The 15,149-nt window shown below is 44.5% G+C and overlaps 1 pseudogene; it reads right to left on the bottom strand.

Annotated features, from left to right (window-relative positions):
* Nucleotides 1–12,566: 12,566 nt before the first annotated feature.
* LOC115941487 (nucleophosmin pseudogene) lies at nucleotides 12,567–13,394 on the bottom strand (annotated as a pseudogene).
* Nucleotides 13,395–15,149: the final 1,755 nt, after the last annotated feature.

The raw sequence follows: 15,149 nt of genomic DNA, 5'->3' as shown, positions 1-15,149 counted from the left end.
CCTGTGTGGCACGGGGAGTGGGCCTGGACGGAGGAATGAAAAGGGCACAGGCTTGGAAGTCAGGGAGACCAGTTGCTACCATGAGAGCTGCAAAGGCTTGAGGGATCTATTTAGACCTCTGGAGTCCCAATTACCTCATCTGTATACTGGGGATAAGCCTCTGTATAGATGAAATGAAACGATGTAGGTAAAATGTCAGGCATGGTCCTGACCCCAGCAGACACGGGCTTCCCACCAACATTCGTTCCCTCCTCTCTTTTGAGTCTATGACAAGAAGAAGAGCAACAATAAGAACGAGAACAAGAACAACATCATCCGTGTCATGCTTCCCGCGCACAGTGCCGTGGGGTCAGCACCTGGACTCTCGAGTCAAGCTGCTGCCTTTGAATCCACCGTCTGCCCCTTGGTAGCTAAATAACTTTGGGCAAGAGGTTTCACTTCTTTGTGGCTTCCCTTGTAAAATGGGGATACTACAAGTTCACAGGGGTGTTTTGAAGAGTACAGAGATGAACGCAAAGTGTTTGGCACGGTGTCTGGCACAAGCTCAGTAAACCATTAGGAAAAGGGGAATGTTGGCAAGGGCTCAGGTTTTGTCCGTTGGTTAGTACCACCTGCATGGAGTTGACGGAGCTGGGGCTCAAAGCCAAGCCCCCTGACGTTGAGCTTATTCTGGGCCCAGCACTGTGCTTGGCACAAGGGATGTGTATGATGAAGGAGACACCACTTCAACATCTGTTTTCCAAGAGCTCAGGGTCCAGAGACAGTATGTGTTCAGGAAACGAGTATATTGAGGCTTCCACCCTCTTACTACCCTAAACTGTTTGAATGTCAGTCTCCCTAGGAGCAGGGAAGATGGTCGCTTGTGACAAGGTGGGAGTAGCTAGAAGCAAATCTGTGAGATCCAGCTCATTGTTTTCCCATCTCGGCTGTATCTGTGTGCTCTGGTGAGGTTCTTTCTGCCACAGGTTTATGTAACTTACCATCACAGTCACATCTGCATGTTTTGTTGATGCCATTTAGATTCTCTTACTATTTAATACCAAGAACATCTAAAAAGAACATTTTGAGGGAATTGAAAAATCCAATTGGTCTCTTGGTAATTTGATTTGTAGGAAATAGGAGAAGATCGTATTCTGAATAGAGTGCTTTTAAATGAATCATCATTGCTTTCTTGAACAGGCACTAGATGGGCTCAGATGGGGAGCCCTGCTAAGTCTCTCATTAGGTGGGAAGATGCAGCCTGTGTTGGTTAGGAAAGGCTTAGCTCTATGTGGCAGAAAATCCAAAATAATGATGACTTAAACAAGATGGATGCTATTTGTTGCTCGTGAAAAAGAAATGTGGAGGAGACAGTTCATGGCTGACTGGTGCCTTCATTGAGTCCCTGGAGAGCCAGACTTCATCTCCCCGTTCTGTCATCCTTAGAACATGGCTTCCTCCTGATGGACAGAGAAGTCATCCAGACGCACCCCCCAACCCCCCATCACCATTGTGGAGGAGGGAGAGAGGAGAGTGCAGGCTTCCTTTAAGGCAATCCCCAGGAGCTACACATTATATTTTTGCTTGCACACTATTGATCAGTACTAAGTCACATGGCCACAGTTGCTAGGAAGGCTGGTATCTTGGTTCAGGCTGCTACAACAAAATACCTAGACTGGGTGGCTTATTAACAACAGAAATTTATTTCTAACAGTTCTGGAGGCTGGAAATCCAAGGTCAGTGTACCAGGTTCTGGTGAGCACCCTCTTCTGGGGTGCTGAATTCTCACTGTGTCCTCCCATGGAGGAGAGCAGAGAAAGGAAGCAAGCTTTCTTATGACTCTTATAAGGGCACTAATTCCATTCACTGAATTCTACTTACTTCCCAAAGGTTGTATCTCCTCATATGATTGCATTGAGGGGTAGGGTTTCAACATATGAGTTTGGGGAGGACACAAACATTCAGTCCATACTAGGTAAGACATTTATTCTTAATAAAGATTCCTAGGCTCTCAGCTAAAATAGAATTTTTTTACTAAGGAGGGAGAGGAGAATGGAAACTGGAACTTAGCAGACTTTTTGACACATATTTAAGACTTGGGGAACCTGACAACACCCCCTTCCCTGTGAGCAAAGGTTTATTGGTTTGGGAGTAATAGCAGAGACCAGGAACAGAGAAATCCCTAGTGCAGATGGGACAGCAAATAAGACCCATGGGACTAGAAAAAAACCAGATTGTTGTGAAGTGAGGTGTAAGACAGCATTTAAGAATGCTTGGAAATGGAAATCACGCAGAGCTTGGTCACGCAGAGCTTGGTCAACTCCCTCACTTAATCTCTGAAGCCCCTGAGGGCCAGAGGGGTGAGTTGACTTGTGTTGGGGGGTCACTGAGTCTACACTCTGGCTTGATAGTTCATTAGAAGGTCTCACAGGACTCAGGAAAACTGGTGTACTCACAGTTACAGTTTATTACACTGGAAGGGTACTGATTGAAATCATAGGGTGGAGTTCAGGAAAAACTAGGTGTGACATTTCAGTAGCCATGTTCCTATGTACTCGGTGGGCAGTGCTGAATTTGCCCAGCTACAAGCTGTGATGACATATATGAAGTTTTGCTAACTGGGGAAGCTCTTGGGAGCCTTGGTGTCCAGGGATGTCGCTGGGGAGTCAGTCACATAGGCACATGGCACCCGAGTGACTGACCCTAGTTACCTAGTCTCCAGCCTGCCACTCAGAGGTCAAACTGTAGAGCGGGGCCCAAGACTCCTACCACAAATCCCATGGTTAGCAAAAACTGTGTGGTGTGGCCCAAGCTCCAGGTAAACAGAGACACTCTGTCCAGCAGGATATTCTAATGGCTCAGAGGTGATCTCCCAGGAGCTGCTGCTCAAGGGCCAGTGTGAAAGACCTTCAGAATATGCAGACTCTGTGCAGCCCAGGCCTGCCGAATTGACTACTTACTGCACACTCGCCCAAAGTTACACACCCATGTGGAACTTGACCGAGAACATTCACCTCCTTGGAGGTCTTCGCGGACAAACAGAGTGAGTGGACCGGCCCATGGCAGAGGAAGGTCTAGCGTGCTTACCTCTTGACCCCCATCCAGTGCACCAACAGGAATTAAACACGTGATCTGGGACAGACTTCTGCATTCAAGTTGGCTCTGACACTTAGTGGCTGAGTGACTTGAAAAAATTATATAAGCTCTTGGTGCCTTAGGTTGCTCCTCTGTGAATCTGAAGATGATTGGACTATCATCTACTCGTAGAGCTTCTGTGTGGGGTAAATACGTAATTAACACGAGGCTCTCAGAACAGTCCCTGGTGTTTGCTGTGTGCTCGGTCAGTGAAAGCCAGTGTTGCCATCATCATCCACAGCATGTTGCTATGCCTCAGAATCTCTTCTTATACCTGCAGAAAGCCCCAGAGCCGGCGTAGAACCTGGCCTTGGACACCCACATGCTCGGCCAAGGCAGAGTCTCCCTGGAAGATCAGCCACCCAGCAGTGAGCTGCCCAAGGAATTCTGGGGCCTCTGTGTCACTGAAGACTAAAGTCTCATCCATACTTACCGCCCATGTTACAAGGATTCCCTCAACCCTTCATTCACTCTAATCCTGTCTGCAGTAAGGTACAGCTGGCCTGTTTGCATTCTTTAAAATCTGTTTTTAAAGTAGGTGATCTCTGATTGTTCCTTACTTCCAAAATCCTATCAGATAAACCTTTCTTCTGCCATTCTGCAGTATTCTCTGTGTTTCTCTAGAGAAAGGGTTCCCAGTTGATTTTTGTTGTTTGTCTGGTCAGACTCAGCCCCAAAAGGCAGGAGCAAAAGATTCTGAGATCTCTTCCCCTATTTGTAAATATCAAACCATGCATTTTTGGAAGTCACTCGACTTCTCTGGGCTTCAGTTTCCTGAGGGAAAAGGGAGAAATGGATGCTAAGGTTCTTCAGATGCTGAATACTGAATACCAATGTGCTTAATCTGTGTCTTGGGCTATTTAGTCAACACAAGAATACATACATTGTGTGTGTGTGTGTGTGTGTGTGATCCTGGGCAGGGGTCAAGGGAAGCTGGAGACAGGGACACAGCAGGGATTCAGCTAATGCTGTTTTTCCTCCAGATTTTATGTCGCTGAGTGATCCTGAATCACAGGCCCATCAAAGGGGAGACTGTTTGTGTTTGGGGTAAAAAACCCTCGGCCCTCCTCTGCCCTCTCTCCACGCTGTAGGTGGTTAGAGGAGAGAACCCCCAATATTTTGGAAGCTTTGGCGGTGCCTTGGGACAAAGACCCTCCTGCGAAGGCAAAACTGAGTTTTAACCCAGGGCCACAGTGCTGGACTTCGAAGAAGCACATGGTAGGTGGTGTTTAAGAAGAGGATGACCCCAGCGAGGAGAAGCTGGGACTCCTGTGGGTCCCTCGCTTGCTCCCTCCCAAGCCTGCTGTTTTTGGAACCCGCCCCCCCCTTCCCCCACTGGTTTCCTAAATTCTAGAGGAAGTGCCACCCCTGGCAGGTGCTGAGGCTGCCTGCTTGCCTCGGCATCCTGCACTGTCCCGAGCATCAGGCGCCTTGCTCAGACTTCTTTTTAAAGCAATTTTTAAAAAGGAAACAGATGCTCCCCATGAAGCCTGAATTTCTATCATCGGTTGTCATGACATGGGCTGACATGGGAGCAGCCCCGGCAACAGGGCTGACAGTTTGATGGGTTTAATTTTGGTGCATATTTCTGCAAAGAGGCAGCTGCCGGGAATGCGCCACTGGGGGCCGGGAAGGACAAGGGGGAAGCAGGTCTCACGGTGGCGCCTGGGGTGACAGCAGCAGCCTGGCAGGCGCTGCAAGGGCTGTGCCCACTGCCAGCATCCCCGATGGCTGATTTCGGGCTCTCGGGGGACGGACTCAGCATTCGCCCAACTCACCACGCCCACCCTGGAGGGGGCCCCTCTTTGGGCTCTCTCTGAGGAACAGAGGCGATGAGGAAGTTGGTCAAGGTGGCAGAGGAGCCTGTAATCCCTATTCCTAGTTCTGGATGCAAATCTCTCCGAAGCAGAGAATTTCATCGCCCCTCCATTCCTAACCCCACTTGGTGTTCTAACATGAAGTCCCAACGCAGGCGACAGAGGATTTAATGAGAAGAGAAACAAAACAAAGCAGGAGTCCTTCTTTTTTTTTTTTTTTTAAAGATTTTTATTTATTTATTCATGAGAGACAGAGAGAGAGGCAGAGGGAGAAGCAGGCTCCCAAGGAGCAGAGAGCCCGATGCGGGACTCGATCCCAGGACCCCGGGATCATGATCCGAGCCGAAGGCAGATGCTCAACCATCTGAGCCACCCAGGCGCCCACAGGAGTCCTTCTTCCAGGCTCTGTGCTTCTGTTTCCTTGTGTCTTCTCGCCACATGGTCCATGAGATCTCACTTGGTAAGAGATGGGATCGGTCAACCTTCACTGCCCTTCTCTTTCCGACCCCTGGCTTCCTATTCTGTTCCTTTCTGAGCCTTGTGGATTGGGAAACCCATGAACGGGCATCATTCGCTCCACCACCATTAATTGGTCCTGTGTGCTAGAAAGGGCTACGTGCAGAGGCCACAAAGCTGAATTCCGCATGCTTCCTGCTTTTCGGGATCTGGATATCTGGCAGTGAGGACTGACAGGCAAAAGAGTCATCTTTGGAAAGGCAAATGAAGGACCAGCTTGCTCTGCCATTTTCCATACCCAAGATGGGTAACATTTAGAAAGTCTGAACACATCAAGTGTTGTTGAGGATGTAAAGCAACCAGATCTCTTATACGCTGCTGTGGAGAGGGTAAACTGGTACACATGCTTGGAAAATAATTTCACATCATTTCGTAAAAGGGAAGAGGCACCCATGCCATGCCCTGGGAGTCTGTGATTAAGAATGTGCTCAGGAAAAATTCTTGTGCACATACTCACAGTAGTAACATTTGAAAAGTAAAACACTGGAAATGTTATAAATATCAATTAAGACTAGGTGAATAGAAACATTTTGGAATACTGTATAGCCATGAAAATGAACATACTCCTACTACTACACACATCACCATGCATGAATATCACTAAAAAACTGTAGAATAAAAATAGCAAGTCACGGAAGAATATGCTGAACAGGACTTCGTTTCTATAAAGGTCAAAACCCAACAGAATTAAACTACATCTATAGCAAACATACTTTAAAAAATAGCAAGGGAGTGCTAACCACAAACCACAGAATAGTGCTTACCTCTGGGGGTGGGTGAGCTTGGGAGGGGAGCAGTCGTAAACGATCTCATGGACAGGCCTTTGCATAGGCAGGTGATTTCTGGAATGTTCCTGATATCCAAATATTGTTTTCTCTCATCAAAAAAAAAAAAAAGGCTTAATGAGAAATAGTTGAAATGAAACAACACATTTATTTTTTTAAAGATTTTATTTCTTTGAGAGAGAGAGAGTGTGCACACATGCGCATGAGCAGTGGGAGATGGAGAAGCAGACTCCTTGTTGAGCAGGGAGCCCAACCCGGGGCTTGAACCCAGGACCCTGGGATCATGACCTGAGCCGAAGGCAGACACTTAACTGACTGAGCCACCCAGGTGCCCCTAAAGCCACACATATCTAAAAGCACTGTACAATTTAATACTATTTGACATAGTTTTCAAACTTGTTTTGGCTGTTCTAAGTTCTTTGCATTCCTGTGTGGATTATGGGTTTCACGTCAGAGTTTCTTTTGTGTTGGCCTTCTCATTACACCGATTAGTTAGTGAGAGAGGAGCTGCAGCAAAGGGCAGTGGTGGAAACAGGATTTCTGATGCTAAGTAGGTTTTAGGACCTGTGGCGGCCTGATGCCGTCAACTTTCAATGATCAGAGAAAGGTCAAATCCATTGCCAGCTTGGGCCAACATAACCAGTGGTGTTTACCTGTTGAAATGTTGGGAGGTTCCCCAGGTGACCCATGACCTAGGCATTGCGTGGCACCCTTGTCCTGGACATTGTCCTAAACATTTTCTCTGCTGGCCTCCTGGTGAAGGCGGTGGTGACAATATATGGAGAGCCAGAGAGAGCCAGTGAGGCGATCCCAATCTAGACTTCCAGACTTCTGAGTAGATTCTTCATGGCTATGTCTCATGTGAGAATGCCAGGAAAAATGACATGGAGAGCGATCTGCCCACCAATGTGAGAGACCCCCTTGGGTTTAACTTCTCCCTGCCTAAGCCAGAATCATCTAGAGAGCTGGGTGAAGGTCATGGGTCCTCTCTTCCCCGAAGATGCACATAGACACCCACACATTTGCGTTGTGTGTCAGAGAGCTCGGGGACGCAGATGTGGAGGGTGTGGGTCATCCAACATTTAAATCCCCTCTTCCATTGAGTACTCCGATTTCCTATTGGGGCAGTTTGCTATGTGTGTCATCTTGGTGGGTAGGCAATTCCCAGGGACACCACTTCCCGCTGCCTGCCTCCATGAAAGCTGACAGAGGCCAGATTCTTTTCCCTGTTTTGTTGAAGAGTCTGGGGACAAGCACACGACCTACGCTTGGCCTGGAGGACGCTGACTCCTGAGACATTGAATCTGGAGCAATTGAAGCCTAGATGAAGAGAAGTGTAGAAGTGAGAACCCGAGCTGTGGCAGAGGCTGGGGCAGGCCTATCTGCTTATGCGTGGTGACACTTGGTGTCCCTTACACAGTGCTTTCTACACGGAAGATGCTTAGTAATTGCTAACTGAATCAGTGCATGGGTAGTGATACTGCTAGCAGATCCCATTTCTCCTAAACAGAAACACTGCCTAGCATCACAGACTTGTCAAGCTGGAACAGAGCTTGGTTTTTCCTTCTCATCTAATTCAAACCCTTCATGTTGCTGATAGTAAATAGAGACCCAGGAAGTCCAAGGGCTGTGGCCAAAATTGCTCCCTCCTGCCCGCCACTCCTCAGATGCAGGCAGGGCTGGGTTCTAAATGTTCAGACTTCCGATCCATTTTTCTTTTGGCTACTCTGTCTCCCAAGCCTAACTTAATGCTGCAGTGGACACAAACATATTTATAGCAGAACCATTGAAATGCTGACATGGAAGGGCAGCCTCGATACCGGCTCAGATTCAGAGAAGAGTGGTTCAACGTATTACCACTAGGACGATGGCTGGTTAGTAGTCCGGGTGGATTATATCTAGCATGGTTTTCAGGATCTCAAAGAATCTTTCATTAAAAAAAACTTTTCAGACCAGAGTTTTCTGAAAGTTACTTTCCTAAGTCACTTATGTCACCTCTTGGGAACTGGTTGACATGGCAGCCCTTTTGATGGGCCTACTGGATTTGTGTGGACTCTGGATGGTCTTCTAGAATCTAGAACACAAGTATGGCAAGTTTCTAAAAATGTGTGTACTGAATGCGGATTTGCTTCAGTGGATGTAACCTGCATGAAAAGGGCTTTGCAGTCACTTGTTAAATAGCCTGATGGCCGGTGTCCGTATTTGTTACGAGGCACATAGGAGAGGGGCTTCAGAAATGACCAAGACTGTATTTACCTGAGGGTGTTGGCATTTGTCTTAAATAAACGAATTGTGTTTTGTTACATTTCCAGGAAATTTGTAGCAGATTAAAAAATATTTTTTTTAAATTTTGGTACTGATTAGGGAAAGTAAAATACCAGTTGTTAGAGACAGGCACTGTAGCCTGTAGCCAGTGTATCCTCAGTGTGAATATCTGGATTTGCGTCCTTCCAAAAGCAGACCCTGAGATAAGGAGTTGGGTTCAGTGGTTTACTTGGGAGATGGAATGAGGGTGAGGGGAGAGGCAGGAAAAAGGAAAAGCCAATAAAAGGCATAGTCATAAGCAGATTAGTGCTGTGGGTGACTGAGATTTCTTTCCACTAGGGACTTTGAGAGGGGGTGTAGATTACACCTCAGGTTCGTCCCACAGCACAGGAGCAAGATGCCATGTTATTCACCAACTCTTGTCTTTCTTCACTTGTGGGTTGATCCTAAAGTGTCCACTCCCCGGTATTTCTGTCTGCAGGTGACCGCTGAGGCTGGCCACACTATGTGGGTGGGGAACCAAGATATATGCTATACTCAGGAGATCCTATTCTAGCTCCTTGGAGAAAGTAGGATCTTTGTATAGCACTTTATGGTTCTCCCCTTCTTTAAACATCACCATGACAACCACCACAAAGTAGAACACCCAAAGTTAGGAGTAATTTAAAATTTCAGGGAATGTGGACTATAGGACAGATTTGCATTTCTATTGGATAGGAGAAACTTACAGGAAAAATACAGTACCGTAAGTTGATTCTAGTTCTTTATTGTCCACATATGTGCTGTTAGCATTGATCTCTCTCTCTCAACATCTTGCATAATCAATATCAAGAACAGGAAACTGATATTGATGAGATTGATACCCAGCAATCTTATTTGGATTTCACCAGTTTTGCATGCACTCATTTGTGTGTATGCAGTCCTATGTAATTTTGTCACCTGTATAGATTTGCTCACCACCGTGTTGAAAATCCAGGACAGTTTCTTTGCAAGGATCCCTTATGCTACTCTTTCTAGCTACAGCTACCTCCTCCCCCTCCCCCTGCCCCACCCCAACCCTGGCAACCATCAGTCTTGGTCCATCTCTGTAGTTTTGTCATTTCAAGAGTGTTGTGTAAATGAAATCAGATAGGTGTAACCTTTTGAGATTCTTTGTTTCATGCAGCTTGAGATGCATCCACGTTGTCATGTCTGTCAATTGTTTGTTCCTTTTTATTGCAGAGTGGTATTTCATGGTTTTGATATATCCATGTTTCTCTAACCAGTCATCTATTGAAGGACATTTCAATTGGTTCCTGTTTTGGGAGATTGTGAATTGAGCTGCTCTGAACATCTGTGTATAGGTTTTTGTGTGAACATAGGTTTCCATTTCTCTGGCAGAAATGCCCACTAATGGAATTGTTAGGCCATATGGTAAGTGCATGTGTAGTTTTATGAGACACTGGCTTACTCTTTTACAGAGGGGCTGTGCCATTGTAAATTCCCAGTAGTAATGTACAAGGGACCCTGTTTCTCCACACCCTTGCCAGCATTTGGAGTTAGTATTGATCTCTTTTGTCTAGGGTTGAGGGGTCAGGGAGATCATCTTTGCTTTGGTTTGAGAACGGTGGTGGTGTTTGCCAGCTTTGTAAGAAGTGAGTCCCATCCTTGGACCACCTGAGTGATACTTCTTATAATTCTTGCCTTTCTGTTTTTTGACTGCCCCTCTCTTAACCTTGAAAGAACAACATCTGTAATAGGTTGTAATAGATTGAAGCCTTTCAAATGACTAACTCCCCTCAGGTTAAAAAAATAAAAGGCTGATCCCCAGTCGACAGAGATAAATAAGTGACTCACATGTAGCCTGAATCAACGAAGGAAGATGCAATAGGGCAGAACAGGAAGCCTGGAGAAACCAGCGGAAAATGACCAAAGCCATCTATGGTCATAAGATGTGATGAACGCTGGAATTGTGAAGTAGGCTAAGTATCTTCAATACCCACAGTAAGGAAGAATAATGGATCTGTAATGATCCCGGGCTGTGAGCTACTTTAAGGGGGATGTTGTGATTCTACAGAGTTAAATGACTTGCTAGAGAAGAGGGCATAAATGTCAGTTTGGTCATCACCTTAAAAATAATGCCATAGTTTTGGAAATGATGTAACTGAGGCCCAGAACAGGTGAACTGCTCGTCCAAAATCACACAAGTTGCCACCTATGGACAGAGCCCCGAGCCCTGAGCCCTGCCCAGCACGGCCTGGGCTCAGTGTGCCTCCTGAGCAACCATGTGGGGTGAGGCATTTTTAGAAAGATTTTTGCCTTGACCTGTGTCTGGTATTTGCGTGTCACACCCGCCATGCTCTGCTTTCCTTGGCATGCTGCCCAATATAGGTTAGAAGCTTTGAGGTGGTTCCATTTTGCTTTGCACACCTGGAGGGCCAGTGAAGTATCTCCGTACAGAACAACAGAGTGACTTGTCTACAAACATTCTCTTGTCTTCGGATATTTTTGAAGGCTCAGAAGTAAAAAGAAGGGCTGATCGTTCAAAAAAACAGATTAGCCAGAGCAGGTTTTAAAATAGCAAGTCTTAAAGTGATTCAATGTTAATTGCATATTGAGTAAGGAAGAGGTAGGGAGTTAATTGAATGAGTGAGCTTGGGGTTTGGATAATTTTTTCATGATGTGAAGGAAATTATTACAGAATTGGATGCAGATCAGGGGAGAGAGAGAGGCAGCGTGATCTTTGGAAGCAGTAAGTGAAAGCCATTTAGTTTGGTGGGAGAAACATAAGCCTGTTGTACTGTTGGGTTTCCCTTTAAAATTCTGCTTAAAAAAAACCAAGTTTTTTTTATTGTTATAAAAAATTACATGTTATCTGAAGAAAATTTAGGACCTATGGAAAAGCAAAAAGAGCAAAATAAATATGATCTCATTATAGATAGCCACCACTGACATTTATTTCTTCTCTTCTTTTAGTCTTTTCCTATGAGTACATGTTATTTATATACTTATGCATATATAGTGTATGTTTATAAGTATAGGATCATATTGTTCAGAAACCCACCTTAAAACTTAACACCTTCCCAATGCAATTTTAAATCACTGCTCCATCCTCCATTGTATGTTCTTCAGTTAATGTATCCAGTATTATTTCTCTCTTACAAACAACACTGTGATGGATGTTGTAGCTTCATTTTTGTGCTTATCCACAGTTATTTATTTAGGTTAAGTTTGGAATTCCAATGTCAAATGAAGTGCAAATTTTAGGATTTTGATTCCTACTGTCAAGTTATCAACCTGGAAAAAATTTCATCAGTTGTCTTTCCCACCTGGTTTATGGGGTTCCCCACGTTTTTTCCAAAAATGGGTTTCATTATTTTTTTTTTGAATGGCTAATCTGATAAATGAAAAATTATGCATATTTACATTTTTCATTTTTTTTTATTACAAAGGACATTATGTTTAAAAAATATTTGGGTTTCTATGTTTGTAAATTGTCTGATCATGTCCTTTGTTTATTATTTTTTCTTTTCTTTTTTAAAAATATTTATTTATTTATTTTAGAGAGAGAGATCATGAGCGGCAAGGGCAGAGGGAGAGAGAGAGAGAGAGAATGTCAAGCAGACTCTGCACTGAGCGTGAAGCCCGACTTGGGGCTCGATCCCACAACCCTGAGATCATGACCTGAGCTGAAACCAAGAGTTGGGCACATCATCAACTGTGCCACCCAGGCACCCCCAACTATTATTTTTTCTATTGAGGTGCTCATCTTTTTCTCACTGATTTTTAAAATTTATTAAAAAACAAGTTTATTTCACACATGTATTTTTGTCTCTCCACCATTTCCATTTGATCACCACAACTACTTTGTTCTGTTGAAGCCTTCCATACATATTTAAAACCAAGCAAAAGGTGGAGTTCTGCCTTTAAAAACTAAACAGGCATTTTGGGACAACACATTATTGGCCATGCAGCCTGGACCACATTTATCAGACACGGTAAGGAAAGTTCTCACTCTGCATTATAAAAAGGACAGCCAGAGATCAACTGTTACAGAAATAAAATGAGATGGAAAATTTTAATAAGCCATTTAAGCTGTTTTCTTTAGGAGACTTCCTCCACTCCAGAGATCTTGAATAACCTGTGGGTCAGTCATCCAGGAGCTGTGCTTCCTATGATTGATGAGCTTGGCTTTCCCTTCGGAAAGACAATCACCTTTTTCTATACTTGCTTGCATTTTTGCTTTAATGTCTTCTACAGAACTAGGTCCATTTGATGTTTTAGGAGTTTTTCTCTGCTTTCTTTCTTTCTTTCTTTTGAGGATTCTTGACCTTTTGATCTTGGTGTTCATGGTTTTGAATCTTTTTCATTCTGGTTTGATTTTTGTGCATTTGTGGCTGGAGTATCTCATATGGATTTCTTTACGTGAGTGTTTTCTCCTCTATTCCTCTTCCTCCTCCTGCTCCTCCTTCCCTACCTCCTCCTCCTTCTGCTTCAGCAGCAAGTTTGACTTTTTTTGTGTAGAACTTCCAAGGGCTGCTTGCTTTCCAGATGTACTTAGGAATTTCACTTCTCTTCATCATCCGATTCTGTGTCTTTCTCCGGCACTAAGTGCCATTCATTAATATGGATGAGCCCCAAACCACCCCTCAACCACAAGCCACAGGGGTTGTTATTTCAAAGCCCAAGGGAGTTCATTGCCTGTACAGACCTTTTCAAAGTTGCTAATGTTATTGGACTGCCCTCCTAATTCCTTGTCTCTGCTCTAACAATGTGCAGCTCATCCTTCGCACCAGCCCTTAACCTGTTCTTCAAGATAACTGGTACTTATTTTATTTGTTATCCACCTTAAAATAATAATCTGTGTCAGTCTTAATTTACAGCCAACACGATAGTTCTGGGGCGTCAGCCGGCTCATGTCCGTCCCCATCACATCATCGGTGGGGTGGTGGTGTGCATGGAGGTGGGAGAGAAGTCAGGTGGAGGAGGTAAGCTACTGCTGCTCAAGAGAACAGTGGTGCATGACAGAATCATACCAGGGTTCTTACTGACTTTTCATTACTTTGTGTGCATTAAGCATACTTTGTTTTCTGTGTTATCAACATGTTTTTCTTCATTGGTTGTTGGCTTTCGATTTTGTTGGCGTACTGTTACGATAGTGACTAGTGACTTGTTGCAGTTCCTGTTTTTGTTTGTTTGTTTGATTGCTTTTATTTTGGAGGCAGTCGCCTCTGTTACCATTGTGATTTCTGTCATTGGTATCATACTTAGAGAAGCCACTCCTGTCCTTAGGTCATATAATATTTGTCCGTATTTTCTTCTAGTCCTTTATCACTTAATCTTAAAACTGCAATTTATTTTACTTTATTTTAAATCTGCAGTTTATTTTGATGAAAAGTCTCATCTCAGGATACAACTTCAAAATATTTCAGTTTGTAAAGCAGCCAGGAGGATGGTTATTGACCAATACTGTCACTTTTCTATAGTGAATGCATTTGCGTGCATCATGTTTATATTGCTAAATATCATTATACATGTAACTGAGCCTGAGCTCATTCCCCTGGCCACATGATAGACCAGTGAGTCAAGGGGCAATATGTTGGGGTAGGAAAGTGACTTTTTTGGAAAGTCAGCAAACAGATGATGGACTATTGTCCTAAAGAACCATCTCTCCTCAGCATGAATTTTGAGCTGCTTTTATGTTTTAGGAAGAGGGGGAAGTGGGAGGGGGTTGGAGTCAAGAGGTGCCTGATGTCTGTAGACATTCAGGTGCCCAGAATGGTCTAAGGTAGGTTTTTGAAACCTTTTTGTCCTCAATCAGTTGATCTTGGAGTACAGGAATCCGGTCATGCCGTTCTGTAAATCTTAAACATAGCATTGCTGTTTCTGTATATACTTACTTACCTCCTCGGGTGAGGTGGGTTTTGGGTAAAGAGTGGTTTTTGCCAATCTTGGCTTTAAGCAAAGTTCCTTTGATGATTAACATGCCTACACACAGGGCTAAAGAGAAGTTTCTAAGCTATAAGTCACAGCGGTAAGGGCAATAGAAGCAATATGGAGTCAGACATGCTAAATTCCTCCCTGTTACATCCACACCTGGACCTGAGCCTCACTATGAGCATCACCATTTAATTGCATGAAAGTCAGGGTGTAGGCCTTAACCATCCTGGCCTGGAAGAAGTAAGAAGGCCATTGGTGTAATGCTGGCTGGCACATTCAAATTTCGGGTTTGGGGCTTCTCAGAGACTTAAAATTATGGTCATGTTGTGTTTTCCTTGGGACCTCTGAGAATAATATGTATATTTCAATCACTGGTCAGAGAGTCCATAGTTTGTGAGGAGCTCCTGGGAAGGATAAAGAAGAGGAAGGCGGAGACCCGGTGGTTTAGCCTCCATTCCCAGTGCTCCCAGCTGGGCAGATTGCAGAGTCCTAGACACCTGTGCACACAAATAGCACTTCTTCCATGTTGCCCGACTCTGAATGCCACCAGCTGCAGAACAGATTGTTTCCTACTTTAGAGTTAAACTTTCTCTTTCCTTTTTCTCTCTTTCGCAGAGCCTCCAACGTGAGAAAACATTCCAGTTGTAGACTCAGAGGACCCTTCCTATCACACACAAACACGTGCAGCTATACCAGATTTGCTAATAGACAAAAGGGGGCACATCTTGTTGTT

This window comes from Leptonychotes weddellii, chromosome 14, assembly GCF_054177405.1.
Source record: "Leptonychotes weddellii isolate Sample4059 chromosome 14, ASM5417740v2, whole genome shotgun sequence".
NCBI lineage: Eukaryota > Metazoa > Chordata > Mammalia > Carnivora > Phocidae > Leptonychotes > Leptonychotes weddellii.
This window is presented reverse-complemented; position numbering and strand designations above follow the sequence as displayed.